The 12,538-nt window shown below is 42.3% G+C and overlaps 1 protein-coding gene across 3 annotated transcripts in view; it reads right to left on the reverse strand.

Moving 5' to 3' along the window:
- LOC126473934 (kelch-like protein 12) overlaps window positions 1–12,538 on the reverse strand; it is a 77,278-nt gene that overhangs the window by 43,051 nt on the left and 21,689 nt on the right. The gene's annotated exons all lie outside the window — the stretch shown is intronic.

Genomic DNA, 12,538 nt, shown 5'->3' on the forward strand with positions numbered 1-12,538 from the left:
GCAGACCAGGTCCAGGGCAGGGGACAGTGCCTGTCTGTGAAGGCTTCGGTGACCAGCATATTGGCAAAGATACACATCATCTCCGGGTCTGAGGAAGCCAACGTCTAGGTCGATGGCAAGCAGGGAACCTGGTGAAGTGGATGGGGGAGAGGATGTTGAGTCTGTGAAGAGATAAGAATAGGGTGTCTTGCCCCTGAGTGCAGATCATGAATATACCATCTATGAACCTGAATTAGAGCAGGGTTTGGGGAGGCTAGGAAGGTTTCCTCTAGATTGCCAACAAACAGGTAGAAAGGAGGGTGCCATGCGAATGCCCATGGCTGAGACTTTTTTGTGTATCTTCCATCCAAAGAAGAAGCATTTTTTTAAAGATATATGTAGTTAGGTGAATGAGGAATGAAGTAGTGGGTCTGGAGTCTGAAGAACATTGGAAAAGGTAGTATTCAACTGTGGCAAGACCATGGACATTGAAGGGTGTTGGCGTAAAGGGAAATGGTGTCAATAGTGACCAGTGGGAAACCAGGAGGTAAAGCGGTGGGGATGGTGGAGAGTCAGTTGGGATCTTAAGTTGGAGATGAGACTACATGTTGGAGGTGTTGGTCAATGAGGACCGAAATTCTTTCAGTGAGGACACAACACCCAACAACAATGGGGTGTCCAGGATTGTTGGGAGTGCGAGTTTTGGGGAGCATGTACAAGGTGGGTAGGAAGGGTGTTGTAAAGGTGAGGAGGGAAACTGATTCAGGGGAGAGGTTCTAGGAAGGGTCTAAGGCTTTAAGCACGGATTGGAGGTTATATTGGACCTATGGGATGGGATAACTCTGTTACAGTTTAAAGGTGGACAGGTCACACAACTGGCAGAGGGTTTCTGCCAGGTAGTCACTGTGATTCATCACAACAGTTGAGGGGCCTTTGTCTGCAGGGTGGATGATTATGTGAGGATCGGTTTTGAGACTTTATGGCTGTCCTTTCCTCTGCTCAAAGTTAGCGTTCTTAGGAAAGAACCTGGGTAATGATGATGAGGCCAAGTTGGAGATAAGGAAATCATGGAAGTTGACACTGGGGTGGTTAGGTGGGAGGAGGGGGAGGACCTCAGACCACAGTTGGATGGTACTATGAACTGGGATAGGCAGAATTCAATGTTGGAAATAGATTGGCTTGGGTTGGAGGGACTGGTGGCAAAGCAGTATTTCCATTTCAGGGTTCAGGAAGAGAGTAGGTCTTTGAAAAGTCCAATATGGTTAAATTTGGAAGTAGGGCTAAAGGTGGGGCCTTTGGATAAGACAAACTTCTGTGGGGTTGAGGATTTTGGTGGAAAGGTTCACAATAGTGTTAGGGGATTGTTTAGATTCCAGATTTGATGTGCTGGTAGAGAGTTTTGGGGGGATGTGGTAACTTGAAAAGATCCACTAAACAGAGTCTGGGTGCTATGAGGGATTGACGAGGAGGAACACACTGGGTAGGACAGGGGATGAATAGTTGTGCCCCAAGGCAGCAGCAGAATGTCAGCAGGTCCAATAACTTACAGAGATGGTGACTGACATACTCTTCCAGGTCCTGGAGAGTGAAGGATTCAATTTTGAAGATGTGACGTACATAGTACAGATTGCAGAGTAGAAGTATCTTGCAGAGGGAGAGATGGTTCCGAGATGCTTGTGCCACGAAAATGTGTTTTTGCAATGCCAGGTTTGAGAGGGACAGGGACTGGTAGAATCGAAAAAGGTGAAGGTCATTGTGAGAGGAGGGGTGGGATCTAGAGAAAGAAATTTTTATGGTTACGCCATTGGGAGAGATTGAATGGTTTAGGCACAGTATAACAACCAACCAGCCGTCCAACAGGATGGATGACCACTGCCAAACTGTGGCCAAGAGCGAAGTAGCCCACCTCGTGGCACAACATGCAGCTGAAGATAACATGCTTGATTTCAATGGCTGCTTCACAACTGTCTATTCTTTTCCGAATATTGTTGATCTTCCAACCAGGAGTTTCTATCATTTGAAATTCATGTGTGGCATAGATTTTCTAGGCACATCAAAAATCTCTTCTTAGTTTTAATTAAAAATGGAGGTACACGCTTTCCTGATACATGTGAAATTTTCACTTCTGAGAATGCTACTTGTGAACTGGCAGGCACCACCCTCTGCATGATGGAAGCGGCAGCACAGTGGGGGACAGTAACGGCAGTAGTCCAGCCTGAGAGATGTCAAATGCCAACTACTCTGATTCAAACTATTCCTTTTGTATATAAATCAAGTCAAGTTTTCTGTAACTCAAGACGACAAATGTTTACTGATACATGATGTAAAACAAATATTCATAGCCAAAGTTGCTTTCATATACTGGGGCATTGGCATCTGACTGAGGTAAGCCAGAACAAGTACTGAAACGGGAAGACGACCAGCAAGAGCAAGTTCCCAATCGCCACACTTTGAGCCACTTCTCTGATTAATTTCCAATCCTCTAATATGCCTCACAATATGATAGAATCTGACACTGATCCATCTATTGTAGGGCGATGTTAGCGTGGCAGCACCTTGGTGCTATTCAAGAAGAGCAGGCAGTAAGGGCACTGGAATTCACTCTCTCTGTTCATCTCATGCACCCACACTTCATAACAGATCGGAGGACGGCAATGTCAAACCAATTCTACTAGGACCTTGTCCAGGAGAGCAGTATTGGAGTCCCATATTTGTCTACAACAGCCATTCCCCATGAAGTATGACATATTTACTTAAAAGGTATGCCTGGTACATCCCGCACCTACTCTTGTGATGTTAAACAATGTTCCAAAATACTGATCGTATGAGTACATATGAATAACAATTAAGGGGAGCAGCAGCCATCTGTGTGGCCAACGTAGTTACACACACACACACACACACACACACACACACACACACACACACACACACACACACAACTCACTCTACCAGTAACCAGTGCTTATGATGAAAATGGTTGTTATGGGCGAAAAATCCCTACAACACCGTTTGCGACAGATTAACACCAATGTGGAAAGCAGTTACATGTATTTTTTGGCCTACCGTATTTACTCGAATCTAAGCCACACTCGAATCTAAGCCGCACCTGAAAAATTAGACTCGAAATCAAGGAAAAAAAAAATTTTCCCGAATTTAAGCCGCATCTGAAATTTGAGACTTGAAATTCAAGGGGAGAGAAAAGTTTTAGGTCGCACCTCCAAATCGAAACAAAGTTGGTCCATTGTAATATGAGATACAATTTAGATCAAAAGAATGACGATACAACTACAGTAGTTTGGTTCGAGTCTTAAGCTCAGCAGTTAAGCTTTGCCAGGTAGCCATTGCTATGCATCAGGCGCTCCGTCCGTATTTATGCGGGTACCCTTCCTTTTTCACGTGCTTCGTCTGGTTTGAATTGATTGCTTATTTTTCTTTGATCTGATAACGCCGTTCTCTTTGTTACAGTTGTTTACGTCTCTCTAAGCTGAAAATGCATTACTGTATTGTGTCATGCATTGTTTGTCGCATTCTGATGAGTGTTTACGGCCTTTCGCCGCTCGCGGCATGGCTTGCTTTTGTGCATGCTACCATCGCTTAAAAAAAAAACTGCTATTTGTTATTACTTACACTGCTGCTTTCTTTGATAATGATCAACAAGAACCAAATAATAGATTGTGTATGATAGATGATGTTCTGAATGAGAGTTTAGTAAAAAATTTTCTCCATTTGAAAATCTTTGCAGACACCTCTTTAGTACATTACATTCTGCACAGAAATAAGAGTCATCCTAGATTTAAAAATCTAGTCAATTGCCGTGCTTCATTTCTAACTGTATCACCATTAGGCATAAGAATAATATGAATATAAACATGACATGATATGTATATTCTTCCGCGTTTGCTGTTGTCTCACTCTAGTTTCATAATTTATTAGGCAGACAGGATTTAAATGAGATAGCAGCAAATACGAAAGAATACATGGCAAAATGTTTATATTCATATTATTCTTATGGTGAAGAGAATACTGCATGTGATTCACAATTCATAAAAGTTCATATTAGCAACCATCTCTTCTCACAGGTAGGAAAAAATTCAGAACGTCGAGTTGGCCATATTGACAAACATCCCAAACAGTCTTGCCAGTCGGATTTTCGTAGTACACTGAAATGCTGCTAGCCAGCTACATTCGAAGATGAACAATATGGAATTTGTATTTACTTCGTTGGATTATGTATGAAAATGCAGTGGTCAAAACTCGGGGCAGAGAAAAAAAGCTCATCTTCCAATTTATTTATTTATTTATTTTTTTTTTTTAATTTATTTACTGACGCAGAGGTTTTGGCGCCAGTATTTATCTTTGTGCCTGCAAAGCATGCCTGTGTAGCGCTACATATATTCGACTGCAGAAGTTAGTTGTGGCGGCACCTACCAACATTTTTCAGAACTTCCGCTTACTTTGCACTCGATTCTAAGCCGCAGGTGGTTTTTTAGATTACAAAAACCGGAAAAACAGTGCGGCTTAGATTCGAGTAAATACGGTATAATCTTTATACAATGTAAATTTAGTTCTAGATTACATTTGCTACTGTTGTAGCAGTCCTCTTTTGTTTTCAAAGAGAGAGAAATTCTGTTCATACAAGTTCAATTAAGACACTCACACGGTCTTTGTATCAAGTTGTCATATTCTATCTCTGTTTTACTCAAAATCACTTGATTAGCACAGCAGAGAAGCTTAACTTTCCATTCTGTGGAAGCATACCATATCCTGGGTAACGTGGGTGAAGGGCGACAGGTAGATTCCATATTTCTAGATTTCTGGAAAGCATCTGACATGGTGCCCCACTGCTGACTTAATGAAAATCTGAGCATACAGAATTGGTTCCCAAGTACTCTAGTGGCTCAAAGACTTATTATGTAATAGAACACAATACATTGTCCTAAATGGCAAGTGTACATCAAAACAAGGGTATTGTCACAAGTGCCCCAGCAAAGTGTGACAGGACTGCTCTTTTTTTCTATGTACATAATCACTTTGATGGGTAGGGCGAGTAACAACCAGCAATTGATTGCTGATGATGCTGTAGTATACAGGAAAGTATCATCATTGAGTGATTATAGGATAATGGATGAAAGATTTATAATTGGTGTGATGAATGGCAGCTTGCTCTAAATGTAGAAAGATACCAGTTAATACAGATGAGTAGGGAAAATAACCCTGTAATGTTGGAATACAATATTAGTGGTATACTGCTCGACAGTCTGATCAGTTAGATATCCACCCACGATGTTGCAAAGCACAATCAAATGGAATGGGCATGCAAGGACAGGAGTAGGGAAGGCAAATGGTTGGCTTCAGTTTATTGGGAGATTGTTAGGATTTCTAGCTCATCTGTAAAGAATACCACATAAAGAATACACCCGAAACCCCTAGTTGAGTACTGCTTGAGTGTTTAGAATCCACACCATGTCAGATTAATGAAATATGTTGAAGCAATTAAGAGGCATGCCACTAGATTTGTTACTGGTGGGTTCAATCGACAAGCAAGTGTTACGAGTGTTACACAGATGCTTCATGACTTCAAATGAAAATCCCTGGAGGGAAGATGATGATCTTTTTGTGAAACACTATTGAGAATTTTTGGAGAACAGATATTTGCAGCTAACTGCAGAATAACTCTACTACCACCAACATAAGAGAAATTTGGGCTTGTATGATGTTTTCTCTCACCCAGTTTGCAAGTGGAAAAGGAAAGGAGATGACTAGTAGTGGTACAGGGTACCCTCTGCCATGAACTATACGGAGGCTTGCGGAGTATGTATGTACATATGTAGATGTGAATGTGACTGAATATTTTAGTTTCTTCAACAACATTCATGTATTATTGGATGCATTTTCTTATGTAGGTACAGAATCACCTTCGGTTTCGTGCAACAGGCAGAGACAGAGTGGGGATATAAATTTTAGACAATTCATGCAATTACACAGCCATGTTAAAAGGAACCTGTAAATGGGCATTTACCTTACTTTCTGCAGAGAATCTCAATGTAAATGCATGCGTTTATTTTTAACTACTTCAACACGAAACATTCGAAGAGAGGGACAGTAGCTGCTAACATGGCATAAACTGTGAAATTCACAAAGAGACAGACGAACAGGTTATGATTTACCTTCATGAGGCATGGCTCCTAGTATAGGGAATAGAAAAAACACAAATCCATAACAATATTCAAACTTCAGAACCACAGGGTCTCCTTTGGGCAGCATACTGCCACATAACCAGTGTTTGTGTCACCCCATGCAGTATCTCCAGCTCTGGAGGTATGCAGTGCCTGAGCCAGGCAATGTCCGACACAGTGTTCATGCAAGTACTATTTACTAATTGGTAGCAAGCTATTTACAACATGAAAGTGGAGTGTACCTTGCATGGCAGTCCAGGGCGACACTAGCTGGCTCTGCACACTGCAGGTCACTGGTGCAGATAACTCAACTGATGCTGTATATGGGAGGAAGACTAAAACAGAGGGGGGGATCAGCTGGAGGAGTCCCGCAAATTGCTGACATTTGTATTATGAACATTAGTCTGTTGTCCAAGACGTAGCTCTCTACCAAACATTTCATATTCCAGTCCTGGAGATATCACTGGATGCTTTAATGACATGGAAAGCCATTACAGATTCAAACAAGCTCAGCAAGCAGAACTGTTTGTATTAGATTTAGAAATTTAGAGTGTTTATTTTTCCTTCTTCCATGAGACCATTCTATATCTTTTGAACAATATTGATATTAAAATTAAGTTCACCAGAGGAAAAGAGAAAGAAGGTCAAATATGGGGTTTTGATGTACTGGTACCTAAAAAATGTGATGGAACTTCAGGACATAATGTTTACAGAAAGACCACTCATAAAGAGAGATACCTTCACAGAAATTCCAATTACCATCCCAAGCAGAGAACAGGAGTGACCAAAACAATGATGGACTGGACTAAATGAATCTGTGAACCACAGTACTTTGAAGATGAGCTCAATCACTTACGAACAGCATTCCGAAAAAATGAAAACTCTGGCAGAGATAAATAAGGCACTACATCCTAAAGGGTCTAGAGCTTCTAACAAAAAGGAACCAACTAAAAAGAAAAGTTTTCTTCAATTTGTAAAAACTGTCACAAATAGCATCAGCAAAGCATCGAGAAAACGCAGTACTGATACAATGCTTAAACCAGTAAGAAAGGTCCACAAACATTTGAACACTGCAAAGGACCTAAATCCGTTGCTTGCCACATTAGTAGTATACAGAGTCCTTTGAACTTGCAGCCAAATGTACAGAGGGAATACACAAAGAAGTGTTAACACCTGCCTTTAGAAACACGAGAGCAATAGCTGCTTGGGCAAGATGGATAAATCAGCAGTAGCAGATCATGCACTAGCATGGAAAACTGTCAAATTCGTAAAATGTGATTTGAGACTTTCTCGGCGTATTCCATTCGTGAAATCTTCTCGGGTGATCAGCCGAGTAAAGGCGTCGTCTTCTCGCAACGTTTCGAAGGGTTTCGTACCCATCATCTTCAAGCTGATGGGTACGAAACCCTTCGAAACGTTGCGAGAAGACGACGCCTTTACTCGGCTGATCACCCGAGAAGATTTCACGAATGTCAAATTCGTTTCTCTCACACATTGGTTTCAGCAAGATATAATAATGAAAACGCTAAGATGTACAGAGAGGCCACAGAAACACGACCTTTAAAAAAAATTTCAACAGCAAAGGAGGACGACTGAAATTAGACTAGTTGTGGGCCTTGGTGCTAAAGAAAACAAACAGCACCGACTACCCCACAACAAGCTCCAAAGTACATGTCAGGGCAACTCTGTGATCTTAGGCAGCAGTCGATATCACAAACTGACCGTTGTGTGTATATTTACAGCTTGGCCTGGTGAGCTTCGCTTTCTGAGTTGTTAAAGCCTCTGATGATGCCTCCGGCATTGGAGGATGAAACATTAGGCATAGAGCTATGCCTTGGACCATGGCCAAATGCTCATAATACTGGGTGGTTATATTTAAACTGACAGTATTAAGAGTGCTGCAGTGTGGGGAACTGAAACATCGTTGTTATGTCCATTAATCGGTGCGCTCAAGGAGTATCCTGGGAGGGGAAAAAAAAGGTTCTACTTCCTGCCACCAGGTGAGGATATAGCACTGTATGCAGACAGGCGGTGTGGGTGCAGTAAAAGGGGAGGAACAATCACACACTTGATAACGGTGGTTCCGGCATTTTTTGGTCACAAGTTACAACATGTATTCAATACGTGTCTCCTGACTAAGCAACATGGTGTGCCCATAACACGGCACTGTCGACAGTTGCTCACAGCATATCCACTGTCATCAGAGTGACATGTCATCGTACAGTAGCCTTCAGATCAAGAAGAGGTGGGATACATCCCTGATAAGACACAATCTTTCAGGTACCCCCCCCCCCCCCCCACAACCACAATTTGGGTCACAGGATCTGGAAGGTCACACATCTTGAAATTGCCTAGATATGACAATCATTACAAAAGCTTTCTAGAAGCAAATCTTTCACCTCGCAAGCGACGTGTGGTGTCACCCGATCTTGCATGAAAATAGTGGTGTGGACACAGTTGCATTCTTGCAAAGCTGGAATTGTATGCTGCACAAGAAAGTCCTTATATCGTGCAAATATCACTGTACATCTAACAGGCCAATGACGTGTCATCCCCGAGAATGAGGGAGCTTGTGAAAACATACCACACATTCACATAAGCTGAGTGCAGTGGATGTTCCTGCACAACATGTGGGAGAGTGGAACCCCTTTCACAGCCCCTACCAGAGTAAAATGTGACTCTCCTTCCCAAAGAATATTCTTCAGCCACATGTTCTCCATTTACATGCATGTCAAAAATTAAGGGCAAAGTCACAGCATGACAGTCTATTTGGGGCTTCATTTAGTGCACATTTTGAATCTTGTGTAGAGATGACAGTGTAAAATGCGCCACAATATCTTTTGAACTGTTAACTGGGAAAGACAGAATTCTCGTGACATCTCTAGCACTGACTGCAGGATTTCAAACGTTTGCTGCTCAGTGGCTGTAGCTACAGCAGCTTCATCAATAACTGCCATGGAAAATGAGCTAAAGTTCTTCCCTGCTGCACCACCTCATTCACCTGTTTCTTCAACTTTCTTCTTCATATTCTGTTGTTCATTTATTGACATGGGACTTGTCCACAGCTATTTCTGTTGGCAATATTCCTGCAATTCAGTGCCAATATTGCTCCTATTCTGACTGCTATTGCTGGCATTTTGATAAAAACTTTACCAGCAGTGCACTGCCTTCTCAATAGCTACTCCATTTCATACAAAAAAACCTCAACCTTCTGAACCCTTTACACCAATAGTCACTTCACAAAAGAAGTCAAGTGACGAACAGCATATCGACATCAAAACAGGAAACATTTTACATTTTGACTGCTTACAGCATCATATTTTCACCTGGTGGCAGAAACTGAAGGCTACTCCAAGTGCACTGATTAATAAACACACCCATGATGCTTCAGCATCCTGAGATGCACACAGCGCGCACTGCACTACCCGGTACACGTATTGCAAATACCTGCCGTGAAAGGCTGCCTCCTACTGTAAATTGTCAGCACTGATATTTGAGGAAAGAATATTTAATTTTATTGTAGTTGTAAGTCATTTGACAACATGTAGTTTATTAGATGATGTGATAGTAAATGTATATAGCCTAACAATGACAACTGATGTCTGCAACATTAAACTATTTAAATACAATACTGTTGTAATGGGACAAAACTATAGAAGAATTTTGCACAGAAGTCTGAGCATAGAACTGCAAGGAGGCCACAGTCAGACAGCAGGTGCTGGATGGTGAACTGCGTTATAAGCTCCCATATCATCATACCAACTGTGCTGAAACTGGGTCAAAAGTCACAGACATCAGCTGCAGCTGGCCATCACCTGTGCTTGATCAGCATCCTTCAGCAGCAGCATGACTTCCATGACACTGTTGTAGGTACCAGTGTCTTGGGACCAGCTTTTGAGAAGCCAATCCGGCTCAACTGACTTACGCATCCTCAATGGGCAGACCACGGGCTGTTCCAGATGGTTCACAGTGGTGGTGGTGGTTAGTGTTTACCGTCCCGTCGACAGCGAGGTCATTAGAGACGGAGCGCAAGCTCGGGTTAGGGAAGGATTGGGAAGGAAATCGGCCGTGCCCTTTCAAAGGAACCATCCCGGCATTTGCCTGAAACGATTGAGGGAAATCACGGAAAACCTAAATCAGGATAGCCGGAGACGGGATTGAACCGTCGTCCTCCCGAATGCGAGTCCAGTGTGCTAACCACTGCGCCACCTCGCTCGGTGGGTTCACAGTGGCCCACAAATGCAGCCCTTCTGCAAATTCAGTGCTGAGCGCCAGCATTTAAACGTCAGCCCAGGTGACTACGTCACATTCAGCACGGCAGGACCACGCATGACACTTGCCATACGTTGGCTGGGAGTCTCCATAGTGAACTCTGCCACCACCAGATTGTGAAAAAAGAATCTATGCCTGTCTACTCAGCCCTGATACCAACACCGGACCAGCCACCAGCCTTGCTCTTCAGTGTCGATCCACACTTTGAATCCAGGCAATGCCATCTCCATGCCACTGGGAATGCTGCAGCCAGCCGTTGAAACAGAAGACAGCTGCCTGGCCTCACTCCATGCCACAACCACACTGTGGCTCAAGCAATGAATGACTGTACTAGATGGATGGGATAATTAAAGATTTTTTTTTCATTTTCATGGATGAATTAAGTTGATTAATTGAATAAAGGACTGTGTATATGTTCTCTACTGGACAGATTGCCACTTCTCCACGACCCTCCCGTCTCCCAAAACATCTACAGATGTTACCATATCCACAGGAAGACTAACACCTCCTAACACGCAATAACTGCTTGTGTTTCACTCTGGTTTTTCAGCAGCTGTTCCTTGGTCCACTACACTGCCAAATGAAAAGTGATGATCAATTTCAAATATTCCACCAAACAATGAAAACAAATACGATGGAATAAGGACAAATTATGAAAAGGATAGAATGCTACTCGCCACCAAGTGGAGAAGTTGAGTTCGCAGACAGGTGCAACAACAAGACTGCTGAGCCAGTAGCTTTAGGCCAAAAGGCTTTAGTAGTAGTAGTAGTAGTAGTAGACGAAGAAGAAGAAGAAAATAAAAAAACCACAAAAACTACTGTATCTGGCTGCCAAGGCCAGATTGCAAACACCTGTGCAGGATGGAAGAAGCAATCCTGGTGGTGGAGGTAAGTCTTTTTTACTTATCTCCTTTTCCACTCCCCCCCCCCCCCCCCTCTTCCCTCTGCCATCCATATAACCTCCCAACTGCATCTAGCTGCCCCACCCTCTTACCACCTCGTACCTGTATGTTTCCACAAGCAACACTTACTGTCCCCCACCCTTCTCTTGCTATCCCTCCCCATCCGCCTAACACCCAGATTGCTTCTTCCATTATGTACAGTTGCTCCCAGTCTGGCCTCAGCAGCCATCTCAGTGTGTGTGTGGTGATTAATTCAGAAGAAGACCTTCTGCCCAAAAGTTTACTTGTGCAGCAGTCCTTTTGTTGTGTGTCTGCAAGTCAACATCTCCACCATATGGTGAATAGCCAGTAAGCATCAATGTCTATACAGATACCATTCCTTTACTTCAACATACATCGTAGAAGACACATGCAATGTAATATGCTCAGCTTAACACTGACATCTTTAGTGATTAAGCTGTGTGTGTGTGTGTGTGTGTGTGTGTGTGTGTGTGTGTGTGTGTGTCAAATGCTTACTAAAAAACAAGTGCCATTTAAAACAAATTACATGTCCATCTAATGTGTCCATATTAGAGTTTACCATTGTTTATATTTTGTGACCGCTTATCAAAGATAGGGTGTTTCGGGCACAGGGACTTTTAGACACACATTTAACGTGTTGTGCAGTGTATGCAGCGCACAGACATCTAATCAATCTTTAACAGAGAAATGTTTTGTAACAGGAGTTAATCAAAATGTAAGAAATTTATCATTGAAATTAGAAATGGAGCTGTTAATACAGTAAAATTTGAGAAGTAATATAGTACTGTGTGGGGTAATATTCATCAATAAACAGCTGTCAACTTTTCCTTGAAATACACACTTTCTAGGGTGCAGTACAGAGAACGCTGGTGGAGCAGCAATTACAACATTCTCGTGAACAATATTTGCTAGCAATTGAACCAAATCATTTTGAATCCAGTGTCCAGTCCCGCTGATGGATTACATAGTAATACATACGTTAAAACTGATGGTCATCACTGTCAACAGTTGGTATGACCTTTAGTTGTTGCTATAAAGTGCAAGCTGTTTATATCAATAAGAAGCTAAATATTCATTTTTGACCATTAGTCTCTTACCTCAAAGCACTCTATTTAGGATCCTCTAATCTAGATAATTTTGACTCTACAGGTTTGGGACATACTGTATATGGTAATAAGGGCCAAT

Source organism: Schistocerca serialis, chromosome 4, assembly GCF_023864345.2.
Source record: "Schistocerca serialis cubense isolate TAMUIC-IGC-003099 chromosome 4, iqSchSeri2.2, whole genome shotgun sequence".
NCBI lineage: Eukaryota > Metazoa > Arthropoda > Insecta > Orthoptera > Acrididae > Schistocerca > Schistocerca serialis.